General features: G+C 34.5%; 1 protein-coding gene across 1 annotated transcript in view; it reads left to right on the forward strand.

The window, feature by feature from the left end:
* Positions 1–14,526, forward strand: part of LOC111049177 (Down syndrome cell adhesion molecule-like protein Dscam2) — a 390,077-nt gene that overhangs the window by 47,374 nt on the left and 328,177 nt on the right.

The raw sequence follows: 14,526 nt of genomic DNA on the forward strand, positions 1-14,526 counted from the left end.
TACAGAGAATAGAATAGAATAGAATAGAATAGAATAGCTGCCTTTATTCTTTACCTAGGAGGGCGGAGTTAGGGCACAGCCGGCCCTCTCTTACACTCAACCCTCAAAGAGAGATACACATAAAATAGAGATTTTCCATTCCGTAACTTGAAGGAACACTGCGTGGTTATTCTCTCAAATTCCAGGAATCATCAATGTATATTCAATAGGCTGGATGTCACGGACAGGAGACGAGAGCAAGTTCAGTATTGTAGACAATGGTTAACAACGATATTTCAATTTTTCACCCGTCTAGAACATTGACAATTCTCATCTGATACTGTCCACGGTATTCAAAAATGACTCTCGTGAGAGGAACTACAGGTGGTAGATGTTTCATGGAATTGACATCAATTCCCTGTCTTTGCCACGCTGGTGACGTCACGTCCAGTAACTGTGAGGCTATCCTTGAATGAATTGGAAAAGTATCGTCAAAATAATCACAAACCTTCATTTTGAATTTTTGTTCATTCTGGTTTCCAGCTGTCATTTTTTCAAGGAGTATTTCCTGGAGTAGGGACAACTGAAGAATTTATTGCATGCAATTACAACAGTTTTTTCATTCATTCATCCATAACATCAGCTGAGACTATTTGGAAGCTATCACACAGACAGACCTTCATGCCACATGATTTCAGCTGGTTAATATACAACATAATTGACAACTTTCACATCATACAATACGGGCTGTGATATCAATGTGCGGTTTTCGCCATTCATTTTCTCTTGGAACTCTGTATCGAAATCATGTATTACATGACCACCTCCTCATTTGAAAAAATGAGCTTGGATTCAATAAGGAATGACAACATAATAGCTGAATTGAATTTAGAACCGCTATTGGATATTCTGGAGAAATATCGGGAAAATTGGTCAACTCATTTATTCAGAATGCCATCCAATAGGCTCCCAATATTAGCATGGGAGTACAAACCCGAAGGGAAGCGAGGCATAGGAAGACCAAGAAAGAAATGGATGCCGGTACAGACCAATAGAGCCTAATCCTTGTAAGAAGATGATGATGATAATGAGTTTGGATTCATATGAGGGACAAACATTTTGAAGCAACAAAGTAATTTTTGAAGAGAAATTTTTATTCTCAAATAGGATCTCCAATGAAACCTCCTGTCATATTATACTTGTGGAAGAGATATTTAGCTGTTCTCATAATTTTCACGAACTCTGTATTTTTAAAAGTTGTGGGTTTCAAAGATTAAAATACAACAGTAAGTTGTTGAGCGAGCTCTTCAATCCAGGGGTTCAAACCACTCATCTCAAATTCAAATTTGTAGTTTTTAAGAATGATATACTGATGTATAACTGACATTCCAAGATTATGATTTATTCCCGTATATCATCCATGAATTATCGGGTATTAGAGGCGAACCGGCAACCGGCAATGAATAAGTAAGGGTGATGGTGTTGACGGGAGTCAAAGTGTCATAGAAAGTAGTGGCAGGGAAGATCAGCCCCAGGGGTAGCAACCCTCCCCCCCTACCTTCGAGGGGAGGGACGAGCGGTCGCCGTCATCAATAATTTATTTTCAATCTGGTCTTGGACTTGGAGAAGGCAGCTTGTTGCCTGCCGCTTCCTTCGTTGAAAGCCAATGGTCGGTTGTCTCTTGGTGGTCACACTGGACCCCCTCCACCCTACCGACACTGACTGTGTAAACAGTTCTCAACCAAGACGAACCCCCCCCCTACCACCTCACAGGACACCTAGCCTGAAATTACTTTCACCAACCCGGTACTTTTCTCTGAGCGCTGAATAGAGATGAAGAATATTGGAGGTCCAAAAAATGTTAGTGGGAGTGGAAAAATTTGTCAGTCCTTGTACTGAGGTGGGAATAAATAAATAATAATAAAAAATAAATAAATAAAGGCTTTTATTGAACGAAATTTCATTACATTTTAGAAAATAATCAAGTAAATGTTAATACATTTTTATTGTCAGCATTTTCTCCTTGGCTGAGTGCCGTCAGGAGGTGTTGGCAAGCTTTTTATATATGAATTTTAATATTATTTATTTATTTTAAAAATAGATAATATATACAAAAAATAAAAATGGAAAATACTATTTTACAGAGGAAGAGAGGGTGATACATCTTGTGTATATGGATTAAAAATTGAATTCTTGAATCAAGAAATATCTGTACGCCCAAGCATCTCTGCAGTATTGTCCTATCAGCATCCAATTGTCACCATTCAGGTACGTCTTCAGCTCCTCTACAGCAAGCAAAGTCTTTCCGAAGTATCGCTGTCTGAACTCTGCAAGCACCGGTCACCTGGCTATGAAGTGGACTACATCCTCTTCCTCCTTCATGATGCATAGAGAACAGATCCTTACATCCTGCCTGTGGGAATATTTGTTAAGACGAATGAGCTCGGTCCTTGACTTTATGAACCACTTAATCAATCCACTCAGTCCACTGGTTCATACACATAGTTTGTGAATTGCGTCAGTTCTGGATACAGGGAGTATCGCTGGCTTCTCTGAAGTCTGCCTCTGAGTCCCTCTCTCAGTCACTCAGTGACTCTGATAACAAGAGCCTCAAAATCACCCGCAAGGAATTCCGTTGCTGAGACCCCATAAGCCGTTTCCATATCCATCCAGTCTCTGTACACAAACACTTTCCTCTCCATAGTTTCCTTGAGCAGAATATGCGGATACCTGTTATCAGGCAGATTCATGCATAGTATAATGAAATCAGGGAATAGAATAATGAGACTTGTATTTGTAAGTTTTTTCTTGTTATTCCGAGTTCATATTTGATATTCATTTATTCATGTGCAAATACAACAGGCATTTGCCCAAAACTGCTTCAAACCTTAATTTAGAATACACAGTCTAAAGGTTATCCTACTTACGTAACTTGAATAATAACTTAACTCGCACACAGTTTTGAGTCCAAAAAAGTGTATTCACTACAATTTTAAATTTATCGGATTGATCAATTTTCAAATACGAATCGAAACAAAAATCTTCCTTCACAATTGCAAAAAATATTGAAAATTTCACTCAAATCCACAATTATACTCATGTAAACATCAAAACATATTAACAATATTGTTCTCTATTGATATCGATATTGATATAATTGTACTGTAATATTGTTCTCATTCTTGGAGATCAATGATATTTATTCATTTATTTATGGGCAATACATACAATAAGAATCAGCAGACATTCGCTCAAAACTACTCAAAACCTTAATTAAAAATTGACAGTCTAGAGGTTATAAATATATTAATTTGATGATTCGATTCACTCATATCTTTAAGTCCAGAATAGCTATTGACTGAAATAATGTAGTAACAACTGTCTACAAACTATACATTCCGAATTAGCTAGAAATAATGCTCTGATTAATACATTGATACTACCCATCAAATAAAGGCGTCTACATCAAAGTGAAAACAGATGACTATTGGCGAGTTTAATAATGGAGAAGTAACCTAGATCAATGGTCCACAAACTAGACACAACAAAAATACTGATACATTTTGAATCTTTTATATAATTCTATTACCATCCAAAATTCTAATTCTATGAAAAATCAACTATGAAATGTCGGAAAATAATTCAGATACAGGTAACTCCATTCCTAGCTAAAATCTTCATTTCCTAAATTTCATGTTGTGATTGTGCATAAGAACTGAGTTTAATAAAACTGGTAGGCCAACTCTCATCTCAAATTCAACAGTATTATATAACAGGAAATGCTTAACTGCTTATAAAGAGTGACACAGAATAACGGGAAATTTTAAAAAGGCTATAGAAAACTAGTGGGAAGGGCAAAAATGATTTTATCCAAACTAATGTAAAGTTCAAGACTTGCCATTTGAGAATTATTGATAACATCTTTACTTTTTGACAATTACTTCTAAACGGTTAAGATTGCTTCCTCCTGCACGAATACACTCTTGAAATCTGTGTTGAGATTCCTGAACGATTGCTGCAACATTTCAGCTGGGATATTGATAATTTCATTTTGAATTGTCTGTTATGATTCAACCGAAGTTATTGGTCAAGTTGTGAAAACGTTTGATTTGAGATAGCTCCACAAACAGAAAATCGCAGGTGGACAGATCATGGGACCAGGAAACGCAACCTAATCGTGAGATTACACGGTTGCTAAACAATACTCACTCGCACAGCTGCCATTGAATTCGCTCACAATATCATCAATAGTTTTGAATCAATTAAAAATTAAAACATAATTCAAAATGAAATCCGCAATATTCCAGATGAGATGTTGCAGCGATCAATGAGGAATCGTCAACACAGATTTCAAGAGTGTATTCGTTCAGGAGGAAGCCATCTTAAAGAAATAATTGTCAAGTGATATACAGGGTGATTCATAATTATGGTGAAATAATTCTATACGTAATAGTAATAGTTTCTCAAAACCAGTCCCCAAACAATTCAGCATCGGTGTATTTCACCAGAGGAACTGAATTCCGGGCGAAATCTTTCACTCTGTATAGCTCGCTAATGAAGCGTTTATGGATATATGTTTATAGGAACTTTTTTTTTCTTATTTTTACCTCTACTATTACGTATTAAATTATTTTACCATAATTATGAATCACTCTGTATATTATTAGTAATTCTCAAATGGCAAGTCTTGAAATTTACATTAGTTTGAATAAAATCATTTTTGCCCTTCCCACTAATGTTTTATGGCGTTTTTAAAAGTTCTCATTATTCTGTGTCACCTGTATATCAACGCTTCTACTCTAGACATGAGTTACTCCATCATAAATAGTTTAATACTACAATGACGGTTACATCTAGTATCAGACAAAACTTTGAACGAAGTTTCCCTACTTGTGGGTCAAGTGGAAGAGGGGGCTCTTATTGCCTCAACTTCGCCCAAATAACTATTAATTTTGTAAAGTGCAAATAAAAAGATATTTACCTATCTATTATTGTAGCTTTTATAGTTTGTACCCTCTATTAAAACACTAAAAAATACAACTAGGAAATACTTCACGAAGTAAATGACTTGCTGAAGTAACTTGGATTATCCATTGAGAATAGCATTGACAAGAAGCTGCAGTCAGTTCAGTTTTGCAGAAGGTTCGCCAAACTCCACCTTTCACCATTAAAAGGAAGTGACATTGGCGCAGGGTGCGCGGGGTGCGGGGCGTAAGGCACGGGGCGCAAATGTCACTAGCAAATCGAGGAATCGCCCTTTCAACCGTCAACCGGCTGTCATTCGAACAAAAGCGCAAATAAATTGAAATCTTCATGACTGAGTCTCTTCAAGTCACGGCATTACGGCTGCTCCGCTACTAGAAGGCACAATCTAAACTAAAGTAGTACCATTATAAAGTAAAGATACAGTTAAACGTATTATTTGTCTCTGTTAGTATATAGTATAGTATTATATATATATCACATTCTGTTAGGGACTGGAATCGTACAATATTCAAGAATGACAATTTTATTGTTATAGAATTCTGTAATAGTCTTTAAAATCAGTTCAATCAATAGCATTGCGAACGTTCAACATTTTGGATGTGAATTTTGTTAGGTAGATTAAGAATACAATTTATAGTCTGCGTATAATAAGTAGAGGCTTGGAGAAAATTTCTGTTTCCAAATTGTGCGAGATTACAATCTTTTCATTCAAGCCCATGCACGAATAGATTGTAATTTCGCAAAATTTCGCAACATGGATATTCTGATCAAGTCTAATTTTATACAAACTATAGACATACATATTTCGGGCGATTTCTTCATAATTATTGAGGTGAAATGAAAAAGAAGTTGTTAGTTCCACATGTAACCGCATGTGGAACATCTTTTTCATTTTACCTTTACCACATGTGGAACTGACAACATCTTTTTTCATTTCACCTTAATAAAGAACATCATTTTTCAGCTCGCTTCAAATTTCATTGTTATGGAAGGACTCAATTGAATTTGGAACTCATCGTGTATGCTATCGGATACTGTGTAATAAACCTTCATGTTAACGCCGAACATTCGCTGGTTGCCGAATGACGCATGTCTGGAGCCGGCTTTACCTACAAAATGGAGCAAGATTCCAATCAAGATCAGCGCTAAATTGTAGTCGGTTTCTTCGAAGAATGGCTGTTGATTGGCGATGTTGCTAAGAATTCTTTCAAGCACTGGTGAAAAGGAGACCAAATCTGGAGGGTATTATTCCGGATCGGAGGCATGTGACATTAACTTTTCCAGATGTTTTGTGGGAGGAGAAAGATTGTGCTTGGTCTGCGAAAAAACGGAGTACGCGATGACTGGGAACCTGCAATCAGTATTCCGGAGGTAGTTGTTGGCTAAATTCGTATATGCTGCCTGCTATTGTACTGATTGGTCGAAACGCTTCATCGAGATTGGTGTCAGGTACTGTGTGCTGTGTGCTGTGCACCTTCTGTTCCCGCAATATCCAGCGAAAGTTGACCGGGAGAGCGGCAGCCAGCCCTTTGCTGATTGATTTCTTGCTTCTGGCCACTCGCAATCTCTATCAGTCCTACAAATGTAACGTTCTAAAAAAGTGCGCCGGCTATAAGTACAAGCTCTATTTCTCACCGGTTCTCTCTTTCTCTCCTGATAGATTCTCTCCGGTTCGCTTTTCTCTATTCCCAGCGCGTGTGCGAAGACAAAAAGAAGGAGAAAGCGCTGCGATCTCCGGTATAAATCTTATCGCTGTAATGGAATGAGTACGTGTTCTGAATCGGCTCAGCCGCTGCGTTCTCACTGAAACAATCATTTGCCACCGTTTCCACAGTTTCTTTATTTCGCAGCCATTTCTCAAACCTCAATCCTACATAAAATGATTCACATAGATTTCAAAATGAATTTCTCTCATAGAAACTTTTAAGCTACTATGATTTTTTATCTCGAGGTATTGCTGTCACTGGTAATGCTTGGGTTATACCATAGAGAAACAATAGCGTGAGTAGATACCCCATGGTATGGGGCGTTTATGTCGCAACTTTTACTGTTATCTCAAGTCCATAGTCCACGTAGTTCTTCCCCGTGAAGCTGTGTGACGCCCGTAGTCTCTTAAAACAGTGCCGTTCATACTCTCCCACCCCAACAAAACAGTAAAAATGCATAGGATAGTTAAAACTTTTCAACACCATCCTCCGCTGAAAAACTGTACTGATATTGTTTATTCAATATTTTTGGTATTATTAAGCATTCAAGTGTTTTTTTTTCGGCTTTCTAACAACATTACTTAATTCAAAATCATCACTTGTCAATTATTTTCAAGGAATATTCTCGGACCAGAAATGTGGAATGCTTGACATACATATAATATTTTGTACTCCATTACCAATAGAAAAAAGAGAGAGCATAATCAAGCATTTATAATAAATTCTCAATCTATGAATTTTTATGAATAATAGATTTGGTTTTGAATTCCAACCTATTTATAATTTGAATACGTCAAATGCTTAAATAATTTAGTGTGATGTTAAATTAGATTAGATTAGATTGGATCAGATTATATTAAATTAGAGATCATGAATGTTAAAATTTGTAAAAATACGTCTGAATTCATTAAGAAAGTTTGCCAAGTCAATCCCATTCTCGATATTAGCTTAGAGAAACAATAACATAAGTAGATATCCCATGGTATAGGGCGTTTTTATCGCAACTTTTACTGTTATCTCAAGCCCATAGTCCACGTAGTTCTTTCCTGTGAAGCTGTGTGACGCTCGTAGTCTCTTAAACTGTGCCGTTCATACTCTCTCAACCCAACAAAACAGTAAAAATCGACAATAATCGACAGTAATCGGCTTAAAATAACAGTAAACGTTGCGACATAAAAGCCCTATACCATGGGATATCTACTCACGCTATTGTTTCTCTATGGTTATACCCTGCCCAACTAGCTCAGTCGTTTTAGAATGATCTTTTTCTAAGAAATTAATATATACACCTTGAAAAATATGAAGAAACTAACTTCACCTGTCGCTCTTGATAGAGCTTATTCAATTTCCTGCTCCAGTTGAATATTGCCTGCTGCTGTCCGTGGACTGGTCTTACCTTGATACTGACTATTCTCTCCGTTGCTGATGTGGATGAGATAAAAATATATAAGGGTTCTTGATATGATATGGAACCATATGATATCCACTCCGAACTGACCTGCTACCATCGGACAAATGAGTCAGAAATTTAGGATGAAACCGAGTGAGGCCAGTGATATTTACAAATTAGAATTCCTTATATTTTCTATGCATCTAGACGGCTGCTCCAAACTTAGTACTATGAATGAAAAAGACTGAGAAATTGTCAAAAAACCACAGATTTATTGATACTTAGAAAGACCGGTTTCGGCTATTACACCATTGTCAGAGAAACTCCCTAGAGATTGACAATGGTGTAATAACCGAAACCGGTCTTTCTAAGTATAAATAAATCTGTGGTTTTTTGACAATTTCTCAGTCTTTTTCATTCAATATGAATAATTACCACAATATCAACTTCTCAACTACACAAAAAGTGTTAGTACTATGACCCTGTGTTTTAATTACTTTGAAATCTGTGATAAATCTGAATAATTCAGATTTATCAGAGTAATTCAGAATCTGAGAGTTTCTCAAAGATTGACAATGGTGTAATAACCGAAACCGGTCTTTTAAGTATCAATAAATCTGTGGTTTTTTGACAATTTCTCAGTCTTCTTCATTCAATATGAATATCTACCACAATATCAACTTCTCAATTACACAAAAAGTGTTAGTACTATGACCCTGTGTTTTAATTACTTTGACATCTGTGATAAACCTGAATAATTCAGATTTATCAGAATAATTCAGAATCTGAGAGTTTCTCAGAGATTGACAATGGTGTAATAACCGAAACCGGTCTTTAAGTATAAATAAATCTGTGGTTTTTTGACAATTTCTTAGTCTTTTTCATTCAATATGAATAATTACCACAATATCAACTTCTCAACTACACAAAAAGTGTTAGTACTATGACCCTGTGTTTTAACTACTTTGACTTCTGTGAAAAATCTGAATAATTCCGATAACTCTTGAAAACTTGTTATTTCTGAAAAAGTGCTAATCAATGCTGATTTCTCAACCACATTCGATTAAGAATATAGTTGGATGATCCTTCATAAGCAATGTCAATCGTGAAATAATGTGCTAGTACTAGATTGGTCATGCATAAGGCCGAGGTCATAAATGAAGGGTACACAATTCAATAAGACAACCAATTTAAATTGTACACTTGAATGAAATGAACGATAGCAAATGAAATAATAAATATGTGGCAATAAGAGAAAATATGATTGTAGATTATGACAGCCGTAGCTCATACAAAATTTATAATGCCTACTAGTAATAAATAATAGATTTGATAATTTATTAAATGAATATAATAGATAAGTCTTTTCTCTCGACTTGCTCTTGCTTGTATAACAGATTCATAAATACTGAATTAAATATTATATCGTTCATAAATCTCAGGGCTTTGGATTCGGCATACAGTGGAAATGTATTAAAAGAGCTTGACAGAATGAATAATTCTTCAAAATTATAAGAGCCTCTTTATAATTATTTTAATGAGATAATAATTCTATAAAAGTCGTGATATGTATTTCCCTTAAATTATTCGTACGAATATATTTATAAGTCAATTTCGAATTTTAATATTTCTAAAACTGAACGTTCGAAGAGCTAGCTTTTATCAATTTATAAGTTCAAAGTGAGGGCCCTTGGGGGCCTCTTGAGGGCCCTTGAGGTTTGAGTGAGCTCGGAGTGAGGGCTCTCTGAATAAAATTTTTTTTAAAGAATATAACTCACTGCAAAGATAAATTTTGATCGTAGTGGTAGCGTGGCTCCAGTCCAGTTGTTTCAAATCCCTTTCCTCTGATTTAATCCCGCCAATGGCATGAACGTTTGATCATTCCATCAATACACCGACGCATTTTCATTACCCACGCACAAACAAAAGGCTCATGTGGGCATTACCCGGAAGAAAAATGATCGTATTGTTTCATTGCAAACAGGAAGAGTAATCTCATATTAGTCGTGGTCGGAATATTTTTTAGATGGACTAAAAATTAAATTTTGATTAACGTTTGTGAGATTGTTCGATGTTCCAGAATAAAAACAGGTTTTGTTTGAGTTCCATCTCTGTTCAATATTCAATGTGTAAAGAGGGAAACTGGCGAGCAATTTGACTACTAATAAAGCTTTTGTGTCCTATGTGTTCATGCATTTATGAGAACGAAGGATGTTATGATATTTAATTATTTGAGTAGACAAATTTTGAATCAGTATAGATTCAATTCGATTCAATCAATTGCCAAATAAGATTACAAAAGTTTATATCAGTTGAAATACAACATGATGGTTTATTACAGTATTTTTCACATTTTAAAAATAGTACCGTATAGTATTAAAATGTGTAATCTCTCAAGAAGACTATTCGTCTGATTGATATTATATATTGTGAATGAACATCTAATACTGTGACCTCAGTATCTTGAGCCACAGAAAACTACTATAATGAGCAAGAAAGCGTAGTGCATTTAAAACAGAAAAAACGACTATCATATTGCTGTATTCTGTGCTTGAGCCAATAATGCAGTATTGGCTTCTCTTTGGGATGAATACACTTGTGGTGTTATTGCTCACTTTTTTGTTCAGGGCAACTCGTGTTTGCTTGAAAATGACTTGAAGTTGAAACATGATGTGAAAAATAAAAATTTATCTTGAAAAGGGGACATCGATTCTCAGTTTGTGTAGTGTGATGTCTAGTACTCACGAAAATACATTTTTATAGATTTCTAAAATACGTCTTGAACTTTTGGTATGAATATAAATCCATCAGAATACCAACTCCAGAACAAAGTACATCAGGAGAGATTGGTTCCAAGTGATGTTTCAAATAATTCAGTTTACACCAATGCTTCGAATTATTTATTAATGTTATGGATCCCTTCGATTTAATACTACCCACATCCAATTATCAGTGATTCATGGACCAGTTAAATAGATTACAGCATCAATAATAGATTATCATGGAAGATAAGACGACATCGCAAGTGAATTAGCCGGAATAATATAACAGCTTGAAGCCATTGCGCTCGATACGTTCCCATTCCAGAATCTATTGAGATCAGATCATTATTGTTACATTTCAAATATCGCATTGATAACTGATTGGTACCTAGGATACATTTGTGTATTTGATCATTCACAATAGATCAAATGGTTCATTTGTTAGTTCATCTGACTTTCTAAAGACTTCATGTGAGTTCATAATTTTCAATCAAATCTCATAGATAGAGATTGGATATTGTACACGTACACTAGTATAATTATGTACAAATAGGATTCCGAGAATACTGATATTGCCATTACAGTATAATCATGCACAAATAGGAGACTGGGAATTGACATTGCCGTTCTCACAAAGTCCATGGAACCTTTGTAAATTGAATCCTTTAAAATGATTTCAGTACTGTAATCCAAATTAAGGATGGTAACCTTTGTAGAATGGATCCTTTAAAATGATTCCAGGACTGTAATCCATATTAAAATTAAATTTATTGTTATAAAGATGAATATTATCATAAAATGTATATAATAATCATAAGTTAACTTTGAAATTTATTGTCAATTTACTATCAATAATTATTGTAATAGTAACTAATTGTATCAATAAAATACTTATAATTTATAATATAATACTTATAAAACCTATAATTTAATCAATAAAATATATAAATTATTATCAATAAGCTTAATTATTATTATTATATTAGCTTGGACTCTACATTATTAATTATTCGTTTTTATACATTGTTTTTTGACAGTAAAAAGTTTTTATTATTATTATTATTATTATTATTATTATTATTATTATTATTATTATTATTGTTGTTGTTATCAATTAAGGATTAATCGATAGTAATGAAATTATTTTCCCAGAAATGGAATCATCGATAATGAGAGAATCCGTACTCTGGGAGAGTCTCTCTCATTATTTCCTGGTTGAATCAAAGTGAAAAATATGAGGGAAAATGTGAATCAAAGTGAAAAATATGAGGGAAAATGTGAATCAAAGTGGAAAATATGAGGGAAAATGTGAATCAAAGTGAAAAATATGAGGGAAAATGTGAATCAAAGTGAAAAATATGAGGGAAAATGTGAATCAAAGTGAAAAATATGAGGGAAAATGTGAATTTACAAGAGGTGATTAAAAATAAATATCAACCTACAGTAGAGATTTTGTTCCTGGATCATCAAACGTGATTCATGCTATTTCAAATTCAAATAGAAAAGTATCAGGGAGGGTGTGAATTCTACAGTTGAGAATTTTTCCCTGGAAGATCAAACGTATTTCATGTGAATTACCAGAAAGACTATAGATCCACAGAAAGGAAATTAACTCACAGTTGGGTGTTTCGGAAATATCAAAGAGAATAGCTTGATACTATCATGTATAATGCACTATTTTCACTTTAATGGAGGAACTTAAATCTTTGATTTAGAAATATTAGAGGTAGTCAATTGCAAATTCTGTTTCTGCTGTGTCTGGCGAGATAGCTTTATAGAGTTCGTTCTCCAAATTAATTTACTGCACCCGATATTATTCGATGAAATTTTTCGCAATTTTCAACGATTGAAGTGGAAAATGGCTGCTGGCCGAATGGAAATTTTGCGTCACAAACAACAGCGCAAATTCGTTGAACCGTAATGGAGCTGCAGCTAATAATAAACAGCAGCATGGCAAAATTTACATTGGGTCGCCCGGGCAACTCAACACCACCAGCATTTGCAAACTGGATCCATTGCATTGTTAACAGGCAACGAGAGACTTGCACCTGAATTTTTCATCACTGTAAATTCGTATATTTTGTATAAGTGGAATCTTTGTGAACTTCATATTCCAATTCCAACAATTATACAATGTTTACGAATGTAAGTTAATTAAATTTATGATTATTATTAAACAAAAATCCAAATGAAATGCTGTATTACACCCCGAAGACTTCTGCTACTGCAAATATTGACAACAGGGTAAACAGCTAGATGGAAATTCGATGAGCGCTACTATTCAAAAATTATTTGTTAGCCTGGGAATCGAACCCAGTACCTCCTAATTGCCGGTCAGGAATGCTTACCATTACACCAAACTGACAATCTCTGGATAGCAGCGCTCATTGTAATTCAAAGCCAAAGCGGCTTTTATTAATGATTGCAATATCTCAGTAATTTTCATCTGTAGATTAATATTAAATCTGTCGAATCTTTGTGATTCTTCATATTATAATTCAAGAATGTTACTGGGAACCAAATCCTGTTACAAATTCAAATTGATATGTTTATATTGATATAACTTAGTTTTGAATATCAGAGCTGAGGTATCTAAATGTCATCACAGATTTCTCTTAGGTGATATTGAAATGAGTAGAATAGTCCCCAACTATTTGGTGCTTTAATGGCCTAATATTGCTTTAGTCACGGAGAAGAGAAACAACGTTTAAAAGAGACAAGCAGACAAGCTCCAAGCTCTTTTGTGCAATTGATAACTTTATTATTGTATATATTAGGTGACTGTATATATGACTTTATACAAGGAAAAAATAAATATGAATTTGTATTTGAATGTTCCTCCTCATTTCGTGCAATGGTTAAGATTTTCCATCGTGAATAAGGCTTGAACGATGTCTATTATATGACATTATAAAACTTATTCAACTTGAACTATAAAAATTGACAATATTTGCTAACAGAATCACTGCTGCATTAAAATTTCCCCATTTGATATTTGTAGTTAAAGAGGAATTTTTAGCTGTGAACTTCAATCACTGATCAAGGAACAATTTGAAAAAAAAAAAACATTTTTTCCCTTTATCATTGATTCAATTCTTGATCATGATTACGCTCCCAGTGCTCTTAGCTGTACTTAGTACTTCAAATTTCAATTTTTCAATTCATTTTCTAATCTACACACATAAGATAAAATATAACAAACAGATATACAAGTGAATACATGCAGTAGCTATGTCAACAATAATTTACAAATTTAGGATTTGTGGTGCAAAAATTTTTCACACAGAAATCCAATGCAATTATTCACCATTCAATCCTCTAATGGCATTGTCTTTAAATTGGAAATCAGAGTACTCTTTTCAACGTTTCTACTTTCCCCAACATACTTGTGAATACAAGCAGCACTGATCAACAAAGTGAACAATGCATAAGCATAGAAACAGGATATAGTGCAACTAGTGCGCAAAGTGACAGTTTGCTGCACCGAAAGAAACGTTTACGCACGAGCCGTAGGCGAGTGCGGAATGATGGTTTCTTGAATGCAGCAAACGAATTTTGCGCACGTATTTCACATAAAATTTCTCCTACAGTTACCATTGAATATGAAAAGTGGGTAATTATGGGTAAAATTCCCTGAAATCCATCAAATGTTTTTTCTGTGTAATTTTATTATTAATAAAAACATTAATTTATTTAAAATTGA

This window comes from Nilaparvata lugens, chromosome 2 (assembly GCF_014356525.2).
Source record: "Nilaparvata lugens isolate BPH chromosome 2, ASM1435652v1, whole genome shotgun sequence".
Lineage (NCBI taxonomy): Eukaryota > Metazoa > Arthropoda > Insecta > Hemiptera > Delphacidae > Nilaparvata > Nilaparvata lugens.